The sequence below is a fragment of the Vidua chalybeata genome, chromosome 12 (genome assembly GCF_026979565.1).
Source record: "Vidua chalybeata isolate OUT-0048 chromosome 12, bVidCha1 merged haplotype, whole genome shotgun sequence".
In the NCBI taxonomy this organism is placed as follows: domain Eukaryota; kingdom Metazoa; phylum Chordata; class Aves; order Passeriformes; family Viduidae; genus Vidua; species Vidua chalybeata.
Window position 1 is genome coordinate 8,105,194 of NC_071541.1, and position 25,771 is coordinate 8,130,964.

The following is a 25,771-nucleotide window of genomic DNA, read 5'->3' on the forward strand; positions in this document are numbered from 1 at the left end:
TATGATACCCATGAGTTGGCTTTATGATAACACAATTGTCCTATCTTATACCAGAGATCCATTAATTGTTATCAAAATAAGTAGTTAGTTGCTCCTAATATCTTATTTAATTGTAATCTTAACTTTTGTAGGGAAAAATGTGTTTGAACCCGAAGGATTTTGCCTTTTTTCTGGATTTGAGACAGTTGGGGCTGTAACATAGAGCTGAGAAAGAAGTGTAAAATGTGGCACAGTTCAGCACCACACACTTGATGAAACTTGAAATAACTTTCTAAAGCACATTCAAATACCCAAAGAAACAAGCTAAGGTTACAGTTTCCTTTAACAGTGCTGTTTTCACAAAAATCTTCCTACCTTTAAATCTTGTCAAGGCATTCCTTATTCCCTTCAGTTTATTGTATACAATTCCTCTCTACCTGTGGTTCACAGAATTTCTTATCTGTTACCTATTGCTTATCACTGTTACTCATGTTATCTGCTTCAACTAAATGGTAACACCTTTGAGTTGAAAAACTTTACTTTCTATGAGTCAAAATCCCCAAAATTCTTGGCTTTTGAACAAAGAGTTTAAGTTTGTTGTTTTTTAGTACTGATGAAAAGAAAAAGAGGAGGTCAAGTATTTAATTTGGTTGAAACAGTTTTCCAGCAGAAGGGAGTTGAGGTAGAAAATCCCAAGTCTTAATGATGTATTTTTGCAGTTCAATTGTCTTTGGCTTAGACATCGTGATTATGCATTTATAATAAATCACTGCTGTATTTAGGTGTTTAGTAACTCTTGACTTGTGAAAGAATACGTTCCTTATTAATGTTCCTTAATCACTAAGAAAATTAGTTTTCTGTAAACTGTTTCAGTACACCAAGAAAGGAGTCATCAAGCCCTAGAGAGTGGCAATTACTTTGCTTGTGCCACAGCACCATTGTGTTGTTTTCAGTGTGTGGGAAGTCTGAAAGGCTGTGAATTGGTACTTCCAGAGTGCAAACAGCAAAGATAATTTCTGTGGAGTGTATAAGTTATAGGAATTCCTTGTTGGCTTCCGGGCTTGGGGAAAAACATGGTCATCAGTGTAGTCAGTATGTGTTCTGTAAATACTTACTATAGAAATATTAGCTCTAAAGCAAAATATTCTTTAGGAAGAACAACATGTACAAGAATTTCACAAACAAAATAGGTTGTATTTCATACGCTGCTACTTTAAGCTGAATGTTGTAACCTGTCAGGCATTATGAAGATATGTTCAGTCATGAATGCTTGTGAGATTTTGAAGGACTGCAGAACAGGGCAGTGTATGATTACCTGTATTTTGTGTTATAATGATACTTCATATAAACTTTTCCAGACTTACGGAAAAGCATTGTTTTTCTATTCCAATAATAATCCAAGTAAGTACTGCTAAAGTGAGAAATTAAAATGTAAGTACCAGCATTTTTGCAGTCATTCCATTTGTCTGCAGTTTTGTCTGCAGTTTCCTATAACAGCCCTATTAAAGTGCATTTAAAATAGAAAATATAATTAAGATGAGCTTTTTCTGTACTAAATAGTAGGGGAAAATCTACAAGGCCTGTCTGTGAAACTGAGCTGCTGTTTATGTCTTTTTTGAAAATATATTCCTTAACTTTGGAGTAAGGTAATAGCTCCTTTTTGCATATATTATTTATTGATTTTCTATGGTGATCTTAATAATTGGGCTTGAAGATGTTGGCACACAGTCAGACAATTATTTGTATATCTGTCACTTCTGGATAAAAGTTATTCAGCTGAGCATTACGACCTCTTAAAAGAATTTTCTAATGGTTTTGTTGTCTCAGTTAATTCTTCTCAGGCTTTCTGTTGTACTGAAAAGCATTAAGAAAAAAAGAGTCCCTACTGCAGGGTAAAGAGTAACTGTATGAAACACACTAGCTAAAGCCTTAAGGTGGTGTTATAATGTTATTTTAACATAGTTGTCAATGCAGTTATTCCAATTTCATTTACAGGTGTTGTATCTAGTTTGAGTTGTTTTGTTACCTGTTTTCTGTAGGATTGGATAAATTTAGGGGCATTATTTAAAGCCTCTTGCAGTAGCTGTAAGGTGGTATTGTAGTATTTAACTGATGGATGTGTTTATATACAAGTGACAAAGGATTGCCCTGAGTGGTTTTTTTTTGTTGTTGTTGTGTGTTTTTTTTTTTTTTTTTGTTGTTGTTGCTTGCTGTTGCTGAAACCTTTGATAGATGGAATTGTAGTCAGAAGATTAAAACTTTTAACAGAGGCCAAACTACCAAGTCCCCCTGGAGTCTCCTTTGAAAAGAAAAACTTGAACAAAATTATTTTAATTTAAATAATTTTAATTTCAATAATGAATCATTCTAAATGCACTCTTCTTTATGTGAAAGCCTCTTCCATTAAATTGGCTTATGTAAAGATGTGAAATGAAGCCTTAAAAATGCACTGAATAATTCACATGCAATATCTCTGTTAGCAACTGTTTGAGGGGTGTGTGGGGAACTAGCATACCTCATGATTTAGAGACTTTTTTCCAGACCTAAATATGTTAGAAATTGTGGCTCAGTCAAACACTAGAGTTGTTGAAATAGATAAATCACACAATAAAGGAGAGAAAAAATAATTGTTTTTACTGCGAATATGAAAGGAATGAACCAAACTGTGAACAAGTGAAGGCATTGGTGACTAAAAGAGCGTGTTTTAATTTAAGAGAGCAAGCTTTTCTGAAAGCAATGAGGTACAAACCTTCAGGTTCCAGGGAAGCCTGGACCTGCTTTTAAATGCTATATTTTGAAGAACTTTTTGTGACATAAAGCCTGTTTCCCTTTGAGAGAGCAGCGTGCTCAGCTGAGAATTTGCCAACCATGCTAGCTGAAGGAAAGAATGTTGGTGCACAGAACTCTCAAACTCTGCATCTTCTCAAATTCCACCTTCATTCTGAATAACCTTGGTAACCCTTTGAGTGGCCAGTTACCTCATCCACCCTGGTTTCATCTCTCACCTTGTAGGTTTTTGCAATGAACTCCTTCCTGTTGCAATCTTTTCTTGAAGGCAGATAATCAGGGAGCAAAATAATAAAAAGTACAGTGAAATGTTTCAATATTTGCACTGGAGCTACACTGGAAATGAAGTTTACAGCTTTGCAATCAGAAGTAGGTTCTGTGTTGACGATTCCAGTGCACTGGCAGACTCTGAGGAACTCTTCAAAGTTGATTGTAATGTTTGTGACTGCTGGTGATGAGAATCTGAGTTCTGTAAATGCATAGAGATAATGCTGTATGTAGCTGAAAGAAGAGATGTAATATGTGACCTTTTTTTGTTATTTTTCGTGTGATTTTTAATATGTTGTGGAATATACTTTCAGTGCACCTAAAGTCACTTGAGTACTGCTTATGAAGTGACATTTTACTTGACTGTGAGGTGTGTTTTCAAATAGGAATTATGTTTCAAAGTACTGTTTGAAATACTGAGCTTGTTTCTATTTCTACAGTATATCCATCTAAGGATCTCTCAGCATTTTGTAAGCTTTAATGAAATAAGCCTCACTGCAAACCAGGTATTATCCCAATTTCACAGATTGTAGGGAGGTTAATTAACTTGCCCAGAGTCACCCAGTGGTCTGTGATGAAAATTGGTTTCTATTTAAAAATGGATTTGCCATCTCATGCTTCAACCATGAGGCTGTGTTTCCAAAATAATATTTGTGGTTGAAAATAACGTTTGGCTTATTATGAAGTTACAATAAGCTTTGTCTATGCACAAAGTTGAGTTGAAGTGACCAAATTGGTTTTAACTGTACCTTCTTACATTCCAACTGAATGGGGTTGGGTTTGAGCTGGATTTAATCTAAAAGAAATTGAAACCAGGTGAATCGAGACATTGACCTGGCATTAAGTCCATTTGATATGCAAATTTGTAGTAGTGTGTGTCAAAGGATCAAGTAAAACTAATGTTCCTTATTGGTCTGAGTTTTTAATAGAAATATTATAATTTCACTTAATCTGGTTTAACAGAAATAGCATAATTTGAAAAGTGAGGGGAAAAGACATTTTTCAAATAACTTTAAAACTCTATCAGGCATGTGACCTGTTCAATTATTTAAGTTGTATGATCACCACTTCTAATTTAAAAAAATATAAAAAATAGTTTCCTGTTAAGTGTTTTCACTTTCATTAATGAAACATACAAATTCAGCTGGAGAAACATATTAGTTTTAAAATATAAAATGTTATTTCTGGGAGAATCCTTCTCTGTAGTTTTGTTGACTTGGTAGGAAAGAAAGTAATTTAGGAGAGAGGGCTTTATTTTTCTTGATTTATAGCTCCATTTTCCCTGCTCCTTTACTCAAGCATGCAAATCTGGTTGTAAAAGTGATGCTTGGGTCTTAAGAAACCTACAAATTCTTCACACTCCCACTGTTGATTCTGTATGTATCCTCTGACAGCTTATTTCAACTGGTTTTGATATAGTTTCTGGATTTACAAAATTGGCATAATGCTTGTGAAATGCTTTGAAAATTTGAAATCTGTTTTGATTGGGAAAATATTAATTTTATAATAAAGTGTAGGAAGGTTTTTGAAATGGAATGATCTTTGTCTTTGACTTTAGAATTAATCTAGTAAATCCCAGCTAAATGCAGTTCTGTTTAATGAAAAAGACGGGAATTCATCACCTAATTAACAGCACTTTATGCACCAAAAAGCCTGATTTTAGAGTTGTTATTTCTTTCAGTTTTTTTTTTTTAAAGTATTTTAGTACATAAAGGTTTTTTTAAAATGCCACATAAATGTCTCCATATAACCGCTGATTACCTACAATGCAACACCTATATAGAGCATGTAATTGTGGATCTTTTCTGTGAGCTTTGCTGCATCTGAGGTACTGCAGTAATACATATGTGACTGCTAAATTTAAACTAATTTTTTGCATATTCAAATGCAGTATATTTTTAATCTCTAAGTTAATACATTCAGAGATTTTTCTTTTTTTTTTTTTTTAGAAATAAGATGTTCAATGAGCCTTTTGGTCCTTCCTCCTCATTATCCCTACTTTCACGTTCCTTGATTTTGTTTGAAGGCCCGCATACATTTGTAGCTCACCAACTGAAGTTTCCCTCAGTTTCTTTCTTTACTTTTTTGTCCAAGCAATGAGAAAGTTTCTAAGACTGTTCTGAATGTAGTGGTCTACTTAGTGCTGACAGTAAAAATCTGTCTCTTCACTTGTGTCTAATTTCCATCAGGACACTGTGGCCTGTAAGTGCAATATAATATAAATAATGCAACATGCCAACTAGGAAAAAGAGTTTGATTTAATTAATGTTCCTCCAACACATTAGTCCTTCATTACATATAATTACTTGGGGACTCAAAGTAGGCACAGCTGTAATATGGCTGGTGTTAAAGTTGAGATTTCTCAATAATGCATCTCATAGGTTACTTTTTCATGTTTCCTTCAAGTTCCCTTCTCTTAGTGTTGTGCAGAAAATGACTTCAGTCAGGATTGGATTGACCAGGGAATGTTTAGTCTTGCTGCCACTCAGATGTCTGGGACAGCAGACCAGATTGTTCAGTTACAGGGATGTTAAATTTACAGCAGGTAAAAGCTTTCTGTGTTTGTCAGACTATTCCTTGAACACAAAGTGATTGCACCCTCGAGGCAAAGAGACTCACTGAAAAGTGGCTGTACATAAATAAAAACTAAATTCCTAGCTAAACAACTCCTAAACTTCAAGAATGTGTTGCAAAGGAGAATGCCAGCCAAAGGCATATGTCAAGATTTGTCTAATTATATTTGTACTGTACTAAAAAGAATGAAGTTTTACATTTCTCCAGAGTATTTGACTTCATAGTATTTGTAGTCTTGATCTTAAACTGCATTGTTGAAAGCATAAATGTATCACTTTTTGTACATATGGATACTCTAGCAAAGGGACTTAATGATTTGCACTTGCACTCACGTTCAGCTAATGCTCTTCATTGTAAAAGAAACATTGTCCAGTCAGGTAGAAAAATGTTCTGAAGTACCTGGCCATGCTGAGAACAGAACTTGCTGACAGTAGTACCCAGATTTTCTGTGAATGGAAGTTCAGTCTCTTCTGTTGATTTATTCCTGAACAGGAATAAATTTCATGTGATATTCTCAAAAAAAAAAACAAAAAACAAAAAAAAAGGTGCCATTGCTGAGGGAATAGATATTCAGGTAACACTGTTAACAGGGTCAGGTTTGTTGTAGGCAATATTTTCTCTTAATATTGCCTTCAAATATTTTGAACATTGAGTTGGTGTTGTCTATGCCCCAGAAATATGGCATTGTGTCCCAGGTCAGTTAGATGCTGTTGAGTATTTACTTCAGGTTTGTGTAGATATGTTTGAATGTCTTGTCAAAGTTGGAAATGAAAGGGTTCATTATTATTATTGATAGATATTGGTAACTTATTTCATCTTTCTTTGTATTTGCTGGTTAAATACCTTCAGTCCCAGTTTGCTGGGATTTATGGACAGACAGTTCCAGGCAGGGATGTGGGAGTTTCCTTTTCCCCCATATTTGCTACAGCCCTCAGGGTTTTCACAGGTCTTTGAGCCTTTCCATATTTTCCCTCGTGTTAAAGCCTTTTGGTTGGTAAATAAGACTTAGTAAGAGTAGTAATGTAGTTCCTCTGAGCACTTGGGCTTGGGAAAGCTAATACCTGCTGCCAAGGGAGTGAGCATCAAAAGAGACTGTGGATCAATGCTGACTCTGAAAGTTTTTCTTTTCTCATTTCATCTTATTTCTAATACATGCCTGTGGCATGTCAAGAGCATAAGAATTCTTCCCTTCAAAAGTCTTGCATATAGTAAATGGATTTGTTTTATTAATACTCAAATTTGTTGTAGTTGTCTAGTGACTCTGAAATGATTTTATGAAGGATTTAAAAAGCATAAAAAATCTACTAAAAGGACATCTTGACAAGTGAAAATTTTGGAGGAAAACTGACTTCCTTTTGTCTTTATAAGAATAACAAGGAAAATAGCCTCATTCAACTTAAGTGCTGAAGGTGTGCCTGATCAAATGACTGTTGAAGATAGTAATTTATGAACAGCAAAAATGTTTAGAAGTTTTTTTTCACTGACTTGCTTTGAGCATAATGTACAGAAATCTGTAATATCGGAGGCAGAGCATGTTATTAGCTGACTTAAGAGAAAAAATGAAGTTGTAGCAAAAGGTTGGTTTCTCTTTTTGTGTGTCTGTGTTCAACCTTTTTTTCACCATAGCCCTGCTTTCCACTTTCCTATTACACTTTTCCATTAAATACTTCCGTGCGGGTCTCTGAAAGCTGAAGACAAAAACAGTCTGGATTTAGAACTAAATAATGAAAATCGGGGATGGGAAACATCTGACTCCTATTTATGTTTACAGTTGGAGTACAAGAAACCTGTATCAGCAACAGACACTTGAAAGTAAAAATGAACAAAAAAGTTGTTATTCCTGTGCTTTGGCAGCACATGTAGCTTAATGTGGGAGTTACTTTGTGCTAGTAAGATTGTGTTTCATGCCTAAGAGTGATGTTAAACACAAATGAAAACCTTTTCTAGCTATTATACCAACTATGTGCTTCAAATTAATGTTGGTTTATACCTGCTGTTGCTGCTTTAACATAACAGCCTTCACAGTGGAATGCCTCACCTGGATCAAGTTGAGTATATGCATAAATCTTAGCAAGACTGGAGCATTTCATTAAATGCAAAACGGCAAACTTTTTATGGTTCTACACTTATGCTTTTGTAAACCAATCTATAATTTAATTATGGCAGGAGAAATTGTGTGAGTTTTATGATAAGCTGTCTAAACAATGACATTTTCTAAGTTTTTTTGAAGGAAGGGGATAAAATAAATTTAGCTTTTTAGCTTTTGCTAGCACTAAAGTAGTGGTTTTTTTTTTTTTTTTGCTGTGGTTCTTTTTTTTGACAGAGCTGGGTGTGTCCCCACAAACCCTGTAGTTAGAGAATGTTTGTTTAATTAAGATCTCCTATACCTTGCTGCTTCTCCCTCCCTGTACCCCTGGCTCAAAGGAGAATGGCAAAAAAGCTTGTATGCTTACAGGGTCTTGGTAAAAGACTCTAATTACATTTCTCTTATCAATGTTCTTACTTTGCTATGTGATGGTTTTGGTACTCTCATCTATCATGTCATGTCTTTTGATCAAGACTCTTAACACTTCTGCCTCTTTCTAGGCACAATGCTTAGCCTGGGAGAGTTTACTAATTGTCCTTGGCTCCCTTCACATTCAGGAGGGGGAGAAGCTGCTGCAGAGTGTGACTTTGAGCACCTCCAGCACAGCTCGCCAGGCTCTGCTGCCTCCGGGGACTATAAAAGGAGCCGTGCATGACTAAAGACACACAGGTTGCTGTCATACTTTAATGTCCCAGACTTGATTTTTGTTGTAAAGCAAGGCAAATGAGATTTTTAAGAGCAGGCTCATAAGATTTTATAATGGTTCAACACTTGTTTTATAAAATATTTTTGTTCTAGTTAGAGAAACTGCTCATCAGCTGTGGGGTTTGAGGTCACTTCTGCCCAGATTTGCAGCATGTCCCAACTTAATATATTCACATAATAAGCATGATCTAAGATTTTGCATACCTGAGAAGGTCAGAATTGTGACTTGAACTTGAGTTCTGGCAGTTCAGAGAATGTGATATTCATACTTGTTCTGAATGTGGTGGATTGTGGATTTTTTTCTGGTTTGGTTTTTCTTTTTCCTCTGGAGAACAGCAGTAAATAGCAAAGTATGTCTTTTCAGTGATTGCTGAAGTTCTTGGTCTCACGTAAAGATGAAAATTCTCCAAACTTTGAATCAAATAACTGATGTTAATAGCCATTCTTTTGATTGGCAGGAAATACTTTGATCATAACTTGATTGAAAAACTTAAGACTCAAAATGCTATTCTAAATGTTACTGTTTCTTTCTGCAAGGAATGAATGACTGGTGATAGAATATACTAATTATTTATTTTGAGAAAAGAAAATTATTTTTTTTGTTAAATTTTATTGGGACTAAATTTTACTTGAAGTTGTGATACATGCAATTTTCTAAGACATATGTAAATGAGCTCATTAGTGCACAGTCATATTGAAATCTATTTTGGCCCTGGGATAATTTGTCTTTTCAAAGCACAACATGCCATTAGTGATTCAGAATTTTTTTTTTCTATTTCTTTAAATGTGATGTTAATTCTATTTCTTCGTTCCATCTTGAATATATATATATAGCACCCAACATAAGGGAGATGTTTTCTGTCCCCTCCTTTATATTTTCAAATGGATGTTCAAACAGACTTCAAAGTTAATCTTGCAGTAAGGCCAGTGGAGAGAGCAGAGTAATCTGTGGTGACAGGCAAAGGGATAAGGGTGGAAAGGGCCCTTCTGAGATGTTGCTAGGATAGCATTTATGGACTTATCCCAGGGGAACTGCTTGCTATCCAAAGCAAGTATGAAAGTGCGTGCAGAATTGGCAGCTGAGTGCAAATAGAATATTTTATGTGGTGCTTCAAATATTGTGATAAATTTGCTCAAAATAAATCTATGCTTCCTACAGTCATTTTAGATTTTGTTGTTGCTAAAATAAAATCTTAGTGTACTCGGAAATTTGTATTTAGCATGTAACATGTAGAGTTCATTTTCTACACTTGTAATTCTTTTTCTGATCTGATTGTACAGAAATAGTTGTATTAAAGTAGAAAAATTTGGTTGTGCTATTACTCTGCTACAGTATTTGGTTGGAGTCTTTGTTCTGGTCTTTTTTAGTTTTGTTTTTTGTTTCAAGAAAAGTATCTGAGTGGCTTAAAAAGCCAAACTTGGTACAAGTGAATTGATTCACAGCAGCTTTTGGATCCTGCTAATGCCCTTCAGGGCATTGGATTTGTACCATATTTGTTAATGGTTGGGAGTGGATCTTCAGTAACAGATTAATGTCGTTAACAAAAGCAGGGTTTGAAGTTTCAAGTTGTTTATGTGGCTGTAAACAATATTGTGGTTTTCACGTTTCTTTTGGTAATTGTTTAGTGTACTCTTCTCTCTCCTCCTCTGAAATGTGTTTGTGAGATAATCTGATGGATGTAATCAGAGCTCACCAAAACATTTGCTGTTTTCTGCTTAGAATCTCGTTTTGGGGGGTTTCGAGAGGCCTGAGGCTGATCTGCACTGAGCTTTCTGTTGACAGACCTTGAATTGAGTTTGCTATTCTATGACTTTCTTCTTTAGCACTTAGCTACAGGGATCACTTTAAAAAACAGTGGCAACCAAGCCCAACAGAAACAACCCCTCAAACAAAGCCTTATGAAGTCATTCTAATCCAACATCAGAAAAAATCCCAAACAATGATGGAAATAATTAAATATTTGAGGTCACTGTAAATGACCTAAGTCTTTGAATATGGAGGCCTTTTATCTGCTACATGTGTTTATATAATAATATATATATATATGATATATCTACTGTTCTGATTTACAATTATAATAGGTATTTTGGCTTTAGAGAACTCCCAAGACTATATATTTTCTTGAAACTTCAGTTTACGGAATGTGCCCTACCTTCTAAAATTAATCAGTGCTGTCATTTGAATGCAATTACTAGAAAGTGTGTTGGATGTTCTGGAGCTACTTTCTGAAAAATAACTCCACACACCCTCAACCATCGACTCCACCCTCCAAAACCAAAGTGAAATAAATCCAATTCAAACCTATTATTAACTAATTTATTTGGAAAGAAAAAGACCATTGAAGTATATACTGTAATGTATTTCATTTTGCCAGAGATCTTGACCTCTCTGGCATACCTGAGGTAACAGATGTAAGATTCTTAATGAGCAGAAAAAAAAATGAAAATCAAATGGATTATATAGATTGTGGTTTAAGAAATTATACTGACAGATGTTAAAAATATTCCTTGGAGTGTACAATTTGGTTAATGTAAATTATTTTTGTGGGTTTAATGATCCATGGATAGTAAATGTTTCTCATTTGTTATAAATATCCTGTGTCAAATCAAGACTAAGCTGCTGTTTTGCTTTGCTTCGTATTTACACGATCAATTTAGCTCCTTTAACCCTGCTTAAAGAAATTATGAAGAACAAGTTGCCAATGGTGTTCATAAATTGTCAGAATTTCTACCTTGTGTCCTTGAAATTTCTGCTTAAGTCTCCCTTCTTTAAATTGCTTATTAAAGTTACATTGGAAGCCCAGCAAATGTGACACAAAGAAATAGACTCTGTCTGGATCCTTTTTTCCTTTTCCAAGGTATATAAGGAAAAAGAAAAAAACCTTTGTGCCAAATATAATTTTGGGAATGGATGCAATTTGAAATGGCTTGAAATGCTTCTCTTTTTTGGGAAAAAAAATCAATTAGGCTTGCTTTAGAGTACACAGTATTTTGATTATTGCAAATGGGATGTGATCTCGTGTTCACAATCTCTTAAACAGGATGAGTAGACAGAGCTGGTTACTGGTAGTTGTTCTGTCATCCTGACCTTACCACTACTTTTGTTTAATTCTGGAAATATAATTGACTCCTTAAAGGCAATTTGATTTAAAAAAAAGTTGGAATCAAAATTGGGCTATTGAAAATGGAATTCAGTTCCTGGTTGTGGTTCATGTTCCTTGTAACCTTGATATGAAGGCCAAATTCAGTTGTTTCAGTGTCTTTTAATATGTGGTAATAGATGTTTTAGAACAGTAATTTACAGAAGTATGAATTAAATGAAAAGTACAGGGGTTTTTCTTTTTTTTTTTATTAAGTACAGCTAAAGTGAAGTGCAGGGATTGAAAGTGCTTTATAAGATGAAATATTCACATAAATATTTGAATATTTCCATTTTGCCAAAACCTTTTTATTTCCTTATTTGCAATAGAAATGTGCTGCTGCTGACAGTGGTGACTGAACCATCCTTACGTGCCCTCTTTTGCAGCTTCACAGTGGGAAGTCTCGCAGCCCTTCCCGTTTGGGCAGGGTGGCCAGTTTGAGGGAACAAGCTTTTTAGCTCCATTTTGTAGTTATCACTCTGGCCTTGATTGCTTCTGGTTGTTTGATTGCTTCCAACTCTCTTCAAGGCAACTTGCCTCTAAACACACAAAATTGAGCAAAAAGAGTTGCATGTGAATATATTGAGGTGGCATATTGATAAATCAGTGCTACCTTAGCAACCATTGGTGCTCAAGTGGTTTAAATTAAAAAAATAGTCATTAAACCTCCAAGTAGCCTGTGGCCAACTTAAAAGCACTGGTGGAGGAAAAATAAGTTAAATGAATTAATGACTTATTTGGTGTTACTTGATAACTTTTCAGTGTTAGAAATCTCTCCCAGTGTCACAATGCACTGGAGGACTCTGCTCACCCTGGAACAAGGTGACACATGGCCTCCTCCTTTGTGGCCATGCTTACTGCCTAAAGAATGTCTCTTTATGTGATGAGGTATAGAAAATACCATCACAGAATGGTTTGGGTTGCAAAGGACTTGAAAGATCATCTCGTTCCAGCAGCCCTGCCATGGGCAGGGGCACCTTTCCCTGGACCTGGTCATTCAGTGTCCCATCCAACCTTCCAGGGATAGGGCATCCACATCTTCTCTCAGCAGCCTGTTCCAGCTCCTCAGCACCCTCACAGGAGTAAGGTACTGGGGCAGGCTTGCCTAGGAAGGATTCTATGGTAAGAGTTGGGTATTTTCCAGGGGCTTCAAAAAATACATTTATTAACTGATTGGGAGAGGAGGAAATATAAAATAGAGATATATTTCATAATGTTTTTTGGTTTGGAATTTTTCTGTGGATTTTTAAAATGTTTTCCTGATGTACAGACATTTTACTTACCACTTAAGAGATGATGGATGATGTGCTTTGCATTGAGGAACAGTATACTTTTAATGTAATGGGAATCAGTTTATAATAAAGCTTTTTTCCTCCCACAGGAGAATTCTTAGCCTTCAACAAACTTGTACTCAAATGCTGACTTTTTTATAGTACAATTTAGGTTAAGCTGTTTAAAATGAGGGTTGAAAATAACATTTTTGGTTTTTTATACATGTCATGGTTTAACTCCAGCTGGTGTCTCAGTACCACATAGCCCCCTTGCTTCAGAATCAATTGGAGACAAAATATAAAACTCCTGTGTTAAGAAGGGTTTAATAATGGAAACAACAAAAATATAATAATAGTGATGATGATAATAACAGCGATAATAATAATAGTAGTAATAATTGTGACGAAAAGGAGACAGTGAGGACTAAAACTGAAGAGACACAAGTGATGCTCAGTACAGTTGTTGAGCACCTGCTGATGCCCAGCCTGTCCCTGAGCAACCATTGGCAGCTCAGTCTATACCAAGATGAAGCAGATTGGGTTTTTTCCTCAAAGGTAGAAGAGCATCCTTGTATGTGAAGTTTATTGAAGAAGTGATAATAGATTAAAGTGTGTGCTAGGGCATTTGGTGTGTAGAATTTCTAAAGCTGTATCCCATCTAAACCAGCTATGTTCAGGACTCAATTATTGGCATTTTAGATTCTCTTATGTGACCGTTACACTCTGTTTTAGAGTTACCTACATTTATTGATTTGGGACATATGCCAGTCCTAATTGTTTCTTTCAAGTAGCATTTGTTGAGAGTTCTGACTCCATAATACAAATTGAGACTGTACAGTCCTTTGCCATATTGTGACAATATCCCTGAGCAATTTTAGGAACTGTGGACTTGATCAATCCTAGTCTTTGTCTTGCCAAATTCTGTCTTTCATACTTAAAGCATTTTGAAACTACTTGTCTGTTGCTAGTTGCTGTATTTCTTTTTTCTGTGTGTTAGGTTGTGTAGTTATATTGTGGATATCAGTCAGTATCTCTGCCAGGTGGAAGCATTCTGTGTGTCACTTTACCTCCGAATCCTCCTGTGTACCATTTTCTCTCTGCATTCAAGCAGCCCCTCAATCTTTTGGACAGATTTATGCAGCTCTTCTCCCTGGAGGAAATTTCAGTTGTATTTTTTGCTGGTTGCTTATTTTCATGTGACTGTGCCCCAAGCCCCCAAAATTAAAAAAGTGCTTATTTCCCAATCCCTCTGTTTTCTTTCATTGCAGCTCAGACACTTCTGTTTTGATTCTCCTTTCATTCCATTATTTGCAAATAGTTAGGGAGGAGGAAGTTTTCTTATATAATATATATATGCACACATTATATACACATATGGTTTGTTAGAAGAAATAAAGGATGTCTTGCCTATTAGCAATAGTGTTAATGGAAGGTTTTTGGGGTGGTGGTTCATTCCCCTCCCCCTGATTATAATTCTGATAAATTTTTTCCTGAAATGTTTTAAATCAAATGCAGAGAAATTTCTTCTTTCGTTAAGTCTAACCTGGATTTTGGAATACATTTCTCTAATTGAATGACAGACACCTGTTTGAAAATGAAGATTATTTCTAGTCTTCAAATTAGTCCTGGAGCTGTAAATATCACAGTAGTGCTGAAGAATAAAGGAAAGCTTGGGGTGAAAGCAGTTGAATTAAGCTCAGCAAATAAGAGTTCAGTTCCTGACTCTTGCTCCTTCCTGACTTCATTCCTGGCAGTGGTAAAATAATTTTGGTTTTGCCTAGTATTTTGAGGATTGTCTTCATTATTCCTACTGACTTACAATGTAAAAGGAATGTACATGTGAACGTAAATTATTTAGAAAAACTTTTCCTTTCATTCTTTGCTTCCATCTGAGAGATGACAGGGTTATGCCTCTGGATCTGGACAGATGATGATAACTCTGTTCCTTATCTCAGCTTATGTTATCTTCACTGAACAGAGGAACTGGTCTCCTGTACATGAGCAGCCACCATCCCAGTCGGACAGGGATATTTTAAGAGTTCCAGAACTCATAGATGGCTGTAGGGGATTCATTCATGGAAGTGCACTATGCTGTGTTGAAGAGTCTTCAAGATCTTGAAAACTGCGAGTGAAAGGCACTTTTCTTAGTGCATTTGTACAGAAATATAGTAGAAGTTTCTATTGTGTCAGCAGATTTCTTAGCTAGGCTGATGTTCAGCATACCTCCAAAAAAAGCAGTGTAATACAGTTTAGGTGGATATGGATTCTTTATGCAAAATATCCGTGCCACTGTAGTCTCTGCATTAAAATTCTAAGGAGGAATATTTTATTTTAGCTCTCCAGTAAGAAAATTAAAACAACAAAATGCAAAGCAGCAACAAGAATTCAACTTCTCAGATAAAAAAAGTATGAGAAGAGTTTTTCTAAGTATTTGGTTGTCTTGAATGCCTTGGCAAGGGTCTGGCCAGAATTGGATTTCAGTCCAAGTTAATGGCAGAACTGATAATAAGAGCTGTCAGCAAGGAGCAATAGGAGTAACTCTGATTTCTTGGCATGTCAAGAGTTCCAGGAAGTACTGTGTTTCCCTGAGACAGAGTGACTCCTACAGTTGTGTGGGAATGTATTCAGTGTCTTCAGGAGACAAATAGGTTCCAATCAAAATTAACCTGGATGATGGATAAAAAACTGGGGACTGAAATAGGCAGTTGTTTGTGCTGACTGGAAGGGTACAATTTCAGTCACATCTTTGCCCACCAGCCTGTGCTGCTCTGTTTCAGAAGATGCCTTCCCAGCCACTTTCTTTTTAGAACAAAATAAAGATGTACTTTGCTTGTTGACACCTATAGAATAATTTATTTTTCAGTGTAGAAGTTACTAAATTTAGAGAAGAGATATAAAGTTTTTAATAGTTGATGAAGAGATTTAAAGCATGAAGGCTTTTAGCAACAGAATAAGTAGGAACCTTATTTATGGTGATGCAGAAGAATTTTGTTTTGTCCTGTGTTGGCTGTTTCTTCGGAAAGCTGTAGTTTAGAGCTGTAGCTCTGTCTAGGTCATTTGTGCAAAAATTAGAAATACTGCTGGATAATGCTCAAGCCTTTTGGGAATAAGTCTGAAAACCTTTTAGAGGATTTCAACATGGGAACCTGTTAATGGTGTCAGGTAATAGAATTACTGTAGTACTTCCAGGAACTCTGTATTGGTAGAATTATTAGAAAATACACATTCAATCAATCTAGTTCAAATGTTTGAAATACCATAGATGTCACAAGAAATTGAAGGTTACAAAGGTTTTCATTTGGAGAGTAGATAGAACAAGACTCTGCTGAACTTCTGAGTGCATAGATTCCCTTCCCCTTTAACTGTTACATACAATGGGCAGTTAAACAAGTTGTAGTGGCTGTGCAGCTTTGCTGCCTGATTCATTGTGCATTTTATTTAATTCACTAAAGGTGACCCTTTTGTATTTCAGTACATTGACACAAAATTTGCTGGCTCTGATTCCCCAGGCTTACATTGGGACTTCCCATGTTAGAAAGGACATGATAACTGCGATCTGGCCTTTGAGTGTTTATTTAACTGATTTGACACAATTTGCATTTCCTCATCAGAGTTGCTCACTTTTAGGGGGCTGGCTAAAAATGTATCTCAGCCATGTCCTTACCAATTATGTGCAAGCTACCCCAATTAGCAGCTGATTCAGCACAGTGCAGAAAACATTTTGGACTCTTGATTGTTGAGTGTTTGGGCCTCTGATCTGGAGAGGAATAACTTTGTTATATCTGTACACGTAGACACACTCTGATACCTTTGAAGATACAATGTGATACCTATTATCTCCAAAGAAATGGTGAAATTATGACTTGTAAGAGGGCTTGTTTTTTTTTTTCCCCCAAGTACTTTTTTTGGAGGGGGATGGTAGTTGTAGGTGGCTGTAGTTGTGTTTTTCCAAGCAGGTATCTTTTGGAAGACCTGGGAATTGATAGCTGCAGAAGCTTTCCCGAGGGATTGAATAATTGCTTAGACAAGGAGGACAAGGCTTCACTCTTTTGCCCACCTCTCATATTTAAGGTTGTAAGAAAATAATTGAATGCCTGATAAGCCTTTCACTGGGACATATCTCCTGTCCAGCTCTGGATTTTCTTTGTCCTGCCTGGAAGTCACAGGTCTTAAGTCAGTTTTATAGGGAAGTCTTAATCAGTAAAACTCCGAGTTACTTTTCCTCAGTAATAAATTCCAAAAGTAAAGCTAGGCATTTACTGTGAAATACAGATTTTTACTCTGCCTCTTTTTTGTTTCTTAATAAAATGTGTTAGAGTAGCAGTATTTTTTTCTGTGTTCAGCTCCAATTTAATGCTAGAATTCAATCTAATTGACGTATTTCAATTTTCCAATAGAACTTTGACTCTAATTTGATGTTTAGACACAGGTTGAATCTTGTATTTGCATATTAATAAATATTCTAGAAAGGTATCTGATTTTCACAGCAGTAAATTTCAACAATTTCTGGTTTTACAGTATTAGAAAACATCTGATGTTATCAAAACCCAGACAAAATGAACTTGCTTTAGAGAAGACTCTGCTTTTCTGCTCATAATGGCCTCAGCTGTTTATTTTGCCCCTAAATAAAAAACCAAATTTGTGTGCATGGAATAATATCAAGGGTCTTGCATTAATAGATTTTGATACTATTTAAAGCCCGGGGAGCTGTTTTTGCTTACACAATGATTTGTAATGTAGCATTTTTGGTTTGTGAAAAAGTGCAGTAAAAGTATTTTCTTTGAACTTGTAGAGAAATGTGTGTTTTTGTAGCTCTGATGCTTCAGTTTGTCTTGTAAAACTTACCCAAGGAGCAGAGTGGTATACTGCGTAAAGGTTTTTGAAAATGCCATGGATTTTAGAAAGCTGCTGTGCATGTTTGCACCTGTGCAATCCACCTGTAGGAAGGAGAAGTTATTCTCTTGAGGTTGACATTTTGTTCACACTTCTATGTGCACCAGATTTATTGTATTAACTCTTCATTAATACAGACTCTTTCTAGGTGAACTCACATTTGTTAATCTGGTTTCTACCTCTATTTAACTTTTTAAGTATGTAGTAATATTTAAAGGAGCAGGAAATAGAACATTATCTAATTTCAGGGACTATTCATGATGTGTGCTGATCCTCAGTGTATAGAGGATGACTGATTTCTTTTTTTTTTTTTTTTTTCTTCTTCTTCCTATGAAGTATGAGGATTATAGTGCAAATTCAGATGAAAAGCAGGACGGTTGTCAATAGGGTTTAATCTTCTTGAAATCCACCTAGAATAGAAGAGACTGTTATTCTACCTGAATGGAAGTGACCCCAAGGCCCAGAAGGAAAAGATATCAGGTCGGGAGCTACACACCTCTGCAGAATGGCACTCCTCATGGTAGTTCTTTCACAGAGTCATTGCAGCTTTTCAGAGCAGCAGTGACTTTGGCATTATGGAAACTTCTCAAGCAAAATGATATCCCAGTTATTAGATTTTCTTCTCTGTTGCAAAAACAAAAATCCCAAAAGGTTGTTTAGGACAGCAGCAATTTGGCTGTTGGAAGTTGAGTGGTTTGGGTTGGATCTTATCTGTCTTATCTGGGTGTTTATGTGCAATATGTGTGTTTAAGTGTAATTTGAAGAGAACTGTGAATTGAAAGATGTTGCATCAATTGCCAAAGCTGGGAACACGTGTTGCTGTCTCCGAGGGTGTATGTTCTGGAGGGCATTATTGTAATAATAATGCAATAGTGAGTCCTGTGTAATTTAAAACAACCAAGAAGTCTTCTCCCAGTTTGCTATCTTACCATAATGCATAAAAAGATTTCCAAGTAAATTGTCTTCCAGTGTTAAAACACACTGCTGAAGTGGGTCCAAAGGGGGGCCATAAAAATTATCAGAGGGGTGGAATATCTGTCCTGTGATAAAAGGCTGAGAACTGGGGTGGTTCAGCTTGGAGATGAAAAGGCTCTGGGAGTTGTTTTTGTGGCCTTTCACTACTTAAAAGGGGCTTATAAGAGAGAACAGGGATGAACTATTTCACAGAACCTGTTGTGATAGGACAAGGGGTAATGGTTTTAGGCGAAGGGAATGTGGGTTCCAACTGGATTTAAGGAATACATTTTTTATTATGAGGGCAGTAAAACACTGGCACAGATTTCCCAGAGGTGGAGATGTTCCACCCCTGGAAACCTTCCGGGTCAGGTTGGATGGGGCTCTGAGCAACCTGATTTAGTTGAGGATATTTCTACTCACTGCAGGCCAGTTGGAGTGGATAACTTTCAGAGGTCCCTTCCTACTAAAACTCTGCTTTTATGATTTTCAAATATAATTTTTTTAAGATGGGGCACTGAAAGTAGATATTTATATGAAAGAAGAAATCACACAGAGTTTGTGATCATTCATATGGATGATATATGACAGTGATAAATACTACCCTAAGTTATGCTTGAACACAGCTAGTGAAGCCAAATTTCTGTTTAAAAATGTTGCCTCTTGCATTTGTTGATTTCATCTGTTGAATCATTTAATAAGTTCTTTTCTTCAGATGATATTATAGAAGTAGTCAATGGTTAATTACCATAAATCAATAGTTTGTCTGGTTCTTGAAATGTCTACCATAAAACAGCATTAGTCTTGAATCTGTGAACAAGGGGATAAATTCATTTTGGGAATTTGCACAGAAGCATGATAAAATACAAGTTATGTATGGTGAGGCAGAGGGAAGGAGGCTCCTAACTTAAAGCTGATGTGTCTGTCTCCTTTTGACAGAAGTAATGACACACCATTGTGCTGTGTTTTGGGGCTGAATGCTGAAAATAACAGCAGGGAGCAGGAGCAACTCAGTCCTGAACAATGGTTTTGGTATAATTTACACTGCTACAAGATTTGATTGGACTTTTTCTCAGGAAACTGCTGATATTAATTGATTACTAAGCTAAGGAAGATACTGTTTGAACAATAGTATTTGGTGTGTAATTTGTGGAAAAGACATTCTCTTAAGGTCTTATTAAGCTTACTGCTGTGGCATCTGAGGATTTTCCAAGGTTGAGAAAAACTTCAGTTAGTTAGCTAGGTCCATCAAATAATCAACATGAAGTGGCAAGAAAAGAAATCATTGTTTCCTAGTTTTAATTTATTAGGAACAAAAACTCTAGTTATGTTCTTTTATGTGATGTTTTGTATGCAAAATTTAAATGCTGTGTCAGGAACAAAATGTTCATTGCAGTTTAGTGTCATTACTGCTAACGATGATTTTAATTAGAATAAATTTTTTTAAAAGGAAACAAGGAAAAGTGTTTTGAGGAATAATTGAAAAGTTGCATTATTGAAACTACAAGTTATATTTTGATCTTAATTTTAAGAACCATTCATTACCTCTTTCAGCATAGGTTTATTAGATAGACAAAATTCCTTTATGTTATATTCTTTATTTTTTTTAACTGATTTTGAAGAATATGTTTAAAATGTCTCCTTGACTATAGTATGTGGAGTTTTCTTTTTGTTTTGTGGAGTTAACACTACTATATTACAGAAGCTTTATTTTAACTTTAGAATGATTTTGCTTTATTGCAGTAGAAGGGTAAACATCAGTCCCTAACATCAAATGTCTTGTGAAATGTTTAGTCATAGATGGAAAATACTGCAGTATCCTACAACTGTTATCTTCAAATTTTCATAATAAATGTAGTAAAATTATGAAGGTTCATTTGCTCAGTGCAATGGTGTCAGTATTTGCAGGGGAGCAACCTAGCCATCTCCAGTCAGCTCCTCTTTTTCCTACCAGTTTCCTTTCCTTTCTCTAAATTCCCCCTCTTTCCTCCCTAAAGTTTCAGAGAAACGGAACTATTCCAGTACAATTATTCCTCGTGTTCATATATTGCATTGTAGAGTCACATTAGCTCATGTTCTGTATTTCCAAATGAATGGAGTTGCTTAAATATTTCAGTAAGGTGGAATTTCATTTATCTGGAAACATGGCAAAAAGCAGGTGTGAGAGCTGAAGCTTTTTCAAAAGAGTTTAGTCTTCCTATCCAGTTTGAAAAGAAACATGTTGGACAAGCTCTTATCTGTGTCTCACTATTCCCTTAAATCTGAAGTTCTAGTAGACTCTCTGTGGAGTTCTTTTTTCCAGATTTGGTTAGTGTTGCTCACCACAGTCTCTTGTTAGCAGCTAATTATTGGGCTGGTAGAGCCACAAGAACCAGAATAAGATAAATATCAGACGTTTTCTCTCTGTAATGTTTCTGTTTGCCTTTCAGAAGTCCTGAGCTTAGCCAGGAGTTGGGGTGCTCTGAGCAGGAGCATTGTCTCCTTGTAGGAGATCAGACAAATATGTTCACTCATCCACTGACACCTTTTCAGGTGCATTATTTGCATCATGCCACACAGGTGAAACTGCCAAAGATGTTTGTTGCCATTTTTTGGCTGCTTTTGCAATTTTAGGGGTTCCTCAACAGATTAAAACTGGTAATGGTCCTGCTTACGCTTCTCAATGACTTTCCTCCTTTCTCGCCCTATGGGGAATCTCTCATATCACTGGCATCCCTCACTCCCCCACAGGATGAGCAATTATTGAATGTGCTCGTTCAACGCTTAAGTGTCTTTTAGCTCAACAGAAAGGGGAAATGTGGGGATGTACACCAATGGAATGACTACACAAAGCTATGTGTGTTTTCAATTTTTTAAATTGCTATGCTGATAAAAGTTCCCCCTATAATAAAGCACGTTTCTACTTCTAAAGAAATGTTATTAAACATAGGGCAAAAAGCGCGAGTCCTTGTAAAAGACCCAGAAAGTGGAAAAATCACAGGCCCATTTTCCCTCATGTGTGGCTTGTTTCCACAGATACCAGTCCTCATCGAGATCCAGTCAAGAACATCAAGCCCTTCATTGAACAACCAGCTGATCAAAATACAGAAAAGGATTCATGCCCTTGAAGAGGTGGTTTGCATTTCCTAGAGACGTCAAAGTCATAAAAGATAAATCTTCTGTCCTTGGGGAACCAGTCGATCATATGTCCAGGGGTGGTCGGTACTGTGCTCCCTTTCCTTTTGATGACATTCTTCTTGCTCTAGACTGGCAACACCCAGACCCCAGCCAGTTTGTAACATCTTTTGAACGTGAGCTTTCTGCAGGTCTGTTAGTTTCCTTTCCCTGCTTGGTCTGTCACACAGGGCATCATCAAGCATGGACTCTGTGTGAGTGTCAAAGGTGTGGGTGCCTTTGGTATTGTGCATCTCATAAAAGAAGAGCTGATTGTCGGCACTGTGACCCTTTAAGGAGCAGTCGGAATAATATACAAATTAAACAGCTGGTGTGTGGGCATCAATATGGTTTGCCCGAACATCAGGAGTTATCAAGTGAGCAATGGCTTGCCATTGTTAATAAGTTTTGTAGTGTTAGTTCTAACTCCTCCCACAGCAGCAATGGGGAGTCCTCTATCACCATTGCCTCAAGGTAGTATTTGGCTTACACTAGCAATGGCTTTTTTAGTATTAGTACTTCCTCCTAGTACTTTTACTTGGCCCGTTAATCAGCCAAAACCAAATGTATGGATAACTTTAGCCAATTTAAAAGGACAAGATACTTTATGCTTGGCTATGGCCTCTCCTGGAAAGCCATTTACTACTTGTCTCATTGGTTTACCTTTAGATACATGGCCACATCCCCCTTCCACTCATGTTCTTCATTTTGAGAACAATGCAAATGCGTGGAACCAATGGATCCCGTACCTCCCTCGTGCAGCCCTTGAGCCACAGGAATTAGGACTTTCAGAATCTGTAAAAATGGGCCTTAGTGTTAAATGAATTATTCTGGGGCCAGCCAGTCTAAAACATGGGATGTTTCTCTGAGCCAACCCATATTCAAGAATGAAAGTGCCTGGTGTAATTACACTTCCACCAACATCTCTCACTCTACTAATGCTCCATTATCATTACCAGCAGGAGTGTTTTTTATTTGTGGAGACAGAGCTTGGGCTGCTATTCCATCACATATTGAGGAAGGCCCCTGCAGTTTAGGGCAACTCTTGCTGTTGACACCCAACACATCCATGATTTTACAATATAAATTTCCATGGAGAGGGAAGCACAGTATTCATGTGTTTACCCCTGATTGCGATTATAATCTCGACTTTTGGTAACTACAACAGTGTCCGGCTGTCTCCTTTCTGCTCCAGGAGTAGCAGCTGGAAAGACTGGGATTGTTAAACAAGCTAGGCTGCTGGTTAGCTCAACAAACTAATGCTGCTTCACTCACTTTAACAGGATTGTTAACCAATATTGATTTGATAGACGTTACATTGCAGAATCGAGCTGCTACTGATTTTTTGCTCTTAGCTCATGGACGTGGACGTGAAGATTTTGATGGAATGTGTTATATGAACCTTTCTGATCACTCACAATAGATTTATGTGAGTATTAAAGCTTTGCAAGATAACGTAACCAAATTAAAAATAGTAGATGGAGCTGATTGGTTTAACAACCTTTTTGGAGATGGGGGGATCACTGGATGGGTTGAAAACTTGAGATAGGAATGTTTATATTAGGGATGCTATTAATTATAGTGATATACCTGCCTTGCTTGATTCACTGTATTCAGAGATTGATTAATAAATCAATAAAACAAATAATGATTGTAGAACAGAAAGGAGGAAATGTAGGAGATCACACAGCTCCAGAAGCTGAGTTGGGTAGCACCACAGACCTCCTGGCCCTGGTACAGTGGAAGCTGTGGGAGAGAGAAACTCAAGGCAAGAAGTGAAGACATCATGTGTGATTGCTCTGGTGCAAGAGGATGTTAACAAGGACTTGATAACTGAAAAGATTATGTTGCTAAGGGAACAGGGGCAAGGGGGTCTGAGTGGAAAGTTTTGTGTGGAAGTTACAGAACTCTAAATTCTGGTGATTAGTGTAATAAACTGGCTTTGCTTGCATACAGCAGGTCCGTCTCTCTCAATTGCTGAATCTCCTGACTCAGGGGTTGGCCATGGGCTGCCCTTTGTGTTCTGACAGGAGAAAATCCTGATATAAGGCACAAGTTCCATGGTTCCAGGAAAATATTCATGCTTCCTTCTCCAGCTCTGAGTGTAAATAGCTTTGCTAAGGAAACCTTGCTCACTTCTTCCAGCCCTGGCTCTCTAAGTCACTCTTGTTTTCTGCTTTCTCAGGATTAAACTCATAATTGCTTCTTGGCCTTTTAAAGTTTTTTCCTTCTGGCACCTCTGCCGAGCTGGGGTGAGGTCGTGGGGGTTGAATCAGTGGAATGCCCCAGGCTTTGCAAAAGCATTTCTACTTCTTCAAGGTTGATTATTTCCCAAAAGGAGCTTCTAACAGAGGCCTTTAGGAGAGATCCAGTGACTTGGTAAACAGCTTCTGCTGTTTCAGCTCCGTGAATGTTTTAAAAGCTTAAGTGCTTATATAATTTAGCCAAAGAAAGGATTTAGGATATTGAAATAAAAATAATGATTGCAAATTTCACAAACTACTTTCAGAGTCCAGTTAGTAACTTTTTTGTGCTAAATATCTGCCCAATTGAAACAAAGCAGCTGCTGTTTGCAGAGAAGTGGACGTTTGGACATTTGGTCTAGTTTTGTGAAAACCACCAGTACCTTTTATGAAGATATATGGAAAAATAGAGGAAAATGGTAATTTTCAGAAGAAAATCCAAATGGTAATTTTCATTATTCACATATTTTGAACTTTATAATAAGATATTCCATAGTAGTTTGTTTTTTTTTTTTTTTTTTTTTTTTTGCAGAGAGAGGAAGATCTAGCATTTTATTAAATACAACTTATGCTAAAAGCATTTAATTCAAGGTGGTCTTCATGGTTGTTATTGAGCACTTAGACTAACGATCCTTACCTATTGTTAGTGCTAAATTACATTTCATTTTGACAGTTTTTACTTTTCCAGAGACTATTTTCTTTTGGAGTGAATGTGACGTAAGGAGAATGGTTTGTTTGTGAATATTGTTCCGTGTAGATTTTTTGTTCCTACAAAGATGCTTTAACAGGCTTCAAGATTCCTGGGAAGAGTAGGTTTTTTCATTCTCGAGTTTTTTTTCAGTACAAAAGTTGTGAAGTGCTGAAAGCATAGATTTTCGTTGATTAATGTAGCCTTTGAGATTCTCACCCTGAAGATTCTGGTTTTTTGATTTTTTTTTTTTGTTTGGTTTTTTTTTGTTTCTTTGTTTTTTTTTTTTTGTTGTTGTTGTTGTTTGGGGGGGTTGTTTTTTTTGGTGTTTTTGTGGTTTTTTTTGGTGGTTTTTTGTTTGTTTTTTTTTTTTTTTTTTTTTTTTTTTTTCCTTTGCTTCCCAACACCTTCCTCCTTTTCCCTCCAAGATACAGAGGAGTAAAAAGGTATCTATCTGCCAGGGAAAAATACGCTTGAGCATAGCAAGGGGAATTAGTCTTATTCCTAGCTTTAAAACTGAAGTTGTTCCTGAGTTATTGTACAGACATAAGGCATACTGGATCTCTGAAAACAATGTGACATAACAGATTCCATTTCCTGATAGAGCCTTATGAGGTGAAGACCCTCATTGAGGATGGGGCTTTTTGTGTGTTTTGTGTGCACAAATGTGTATTTAATTCACCTTAAGGTGTACGATAAAAATTCCTCAACACTTTCCTTTGTTTGTAAGATTCCAGCATAGACAGCTACTTCTACAAAAATATAAAAGGGCGTGAAAAATTGTATTTGGAACTTCTGGAAACTAGTAGAAGAATATGAAAAGCAGTAGGCTTAAGAGCAGGCTAAGTATGTCTTCTACTTGTATCTCAAGTTATTGTAGCTGTTGACGATCAATTTCTTACCAAACAGTTCTAGGAAATCTAAAGGTATTGCAGGATCTGGTATGTAAAATATCAGCTCTGAAACAATGATCTGAATCATTGGCTTTCCCAGGCTTTGTAGATGATTGTGGCTGATCAGTAGGCTTTCTC

The 25,771-nt window shown here is 36.5% G+C and overlaps 1 protein-coding gene across 5 annotated transcripts in view; it reads left to right on the top strand.

Annotated features, from left to right (window-relative positions):
• The window catches only part of FHIT (fragile histidine triad diadenosine triphosphatase), a 524,049-nt gene that overhangs the window by 26,926 nt on the left and 471,352 nt on the right, over window positions 1-25,771 (top strand). For 2 of the 5 annotated variants that reach the window (XM_053953734.1, XM_053953736.1), the window contains exon 2: window positions 21,672-21,767. The exons of the other annotated variants lie outside the window; for them this stretch is intronic. The gene's annotated coding sequence lies outside the window, so the exon portion shown is untranslated. The remainder of the gene's footprint in view (window positions 1-21,671; window positions 21,768-25,771) is intronic. 5 annotated transcript variants of the gene reach the window in all.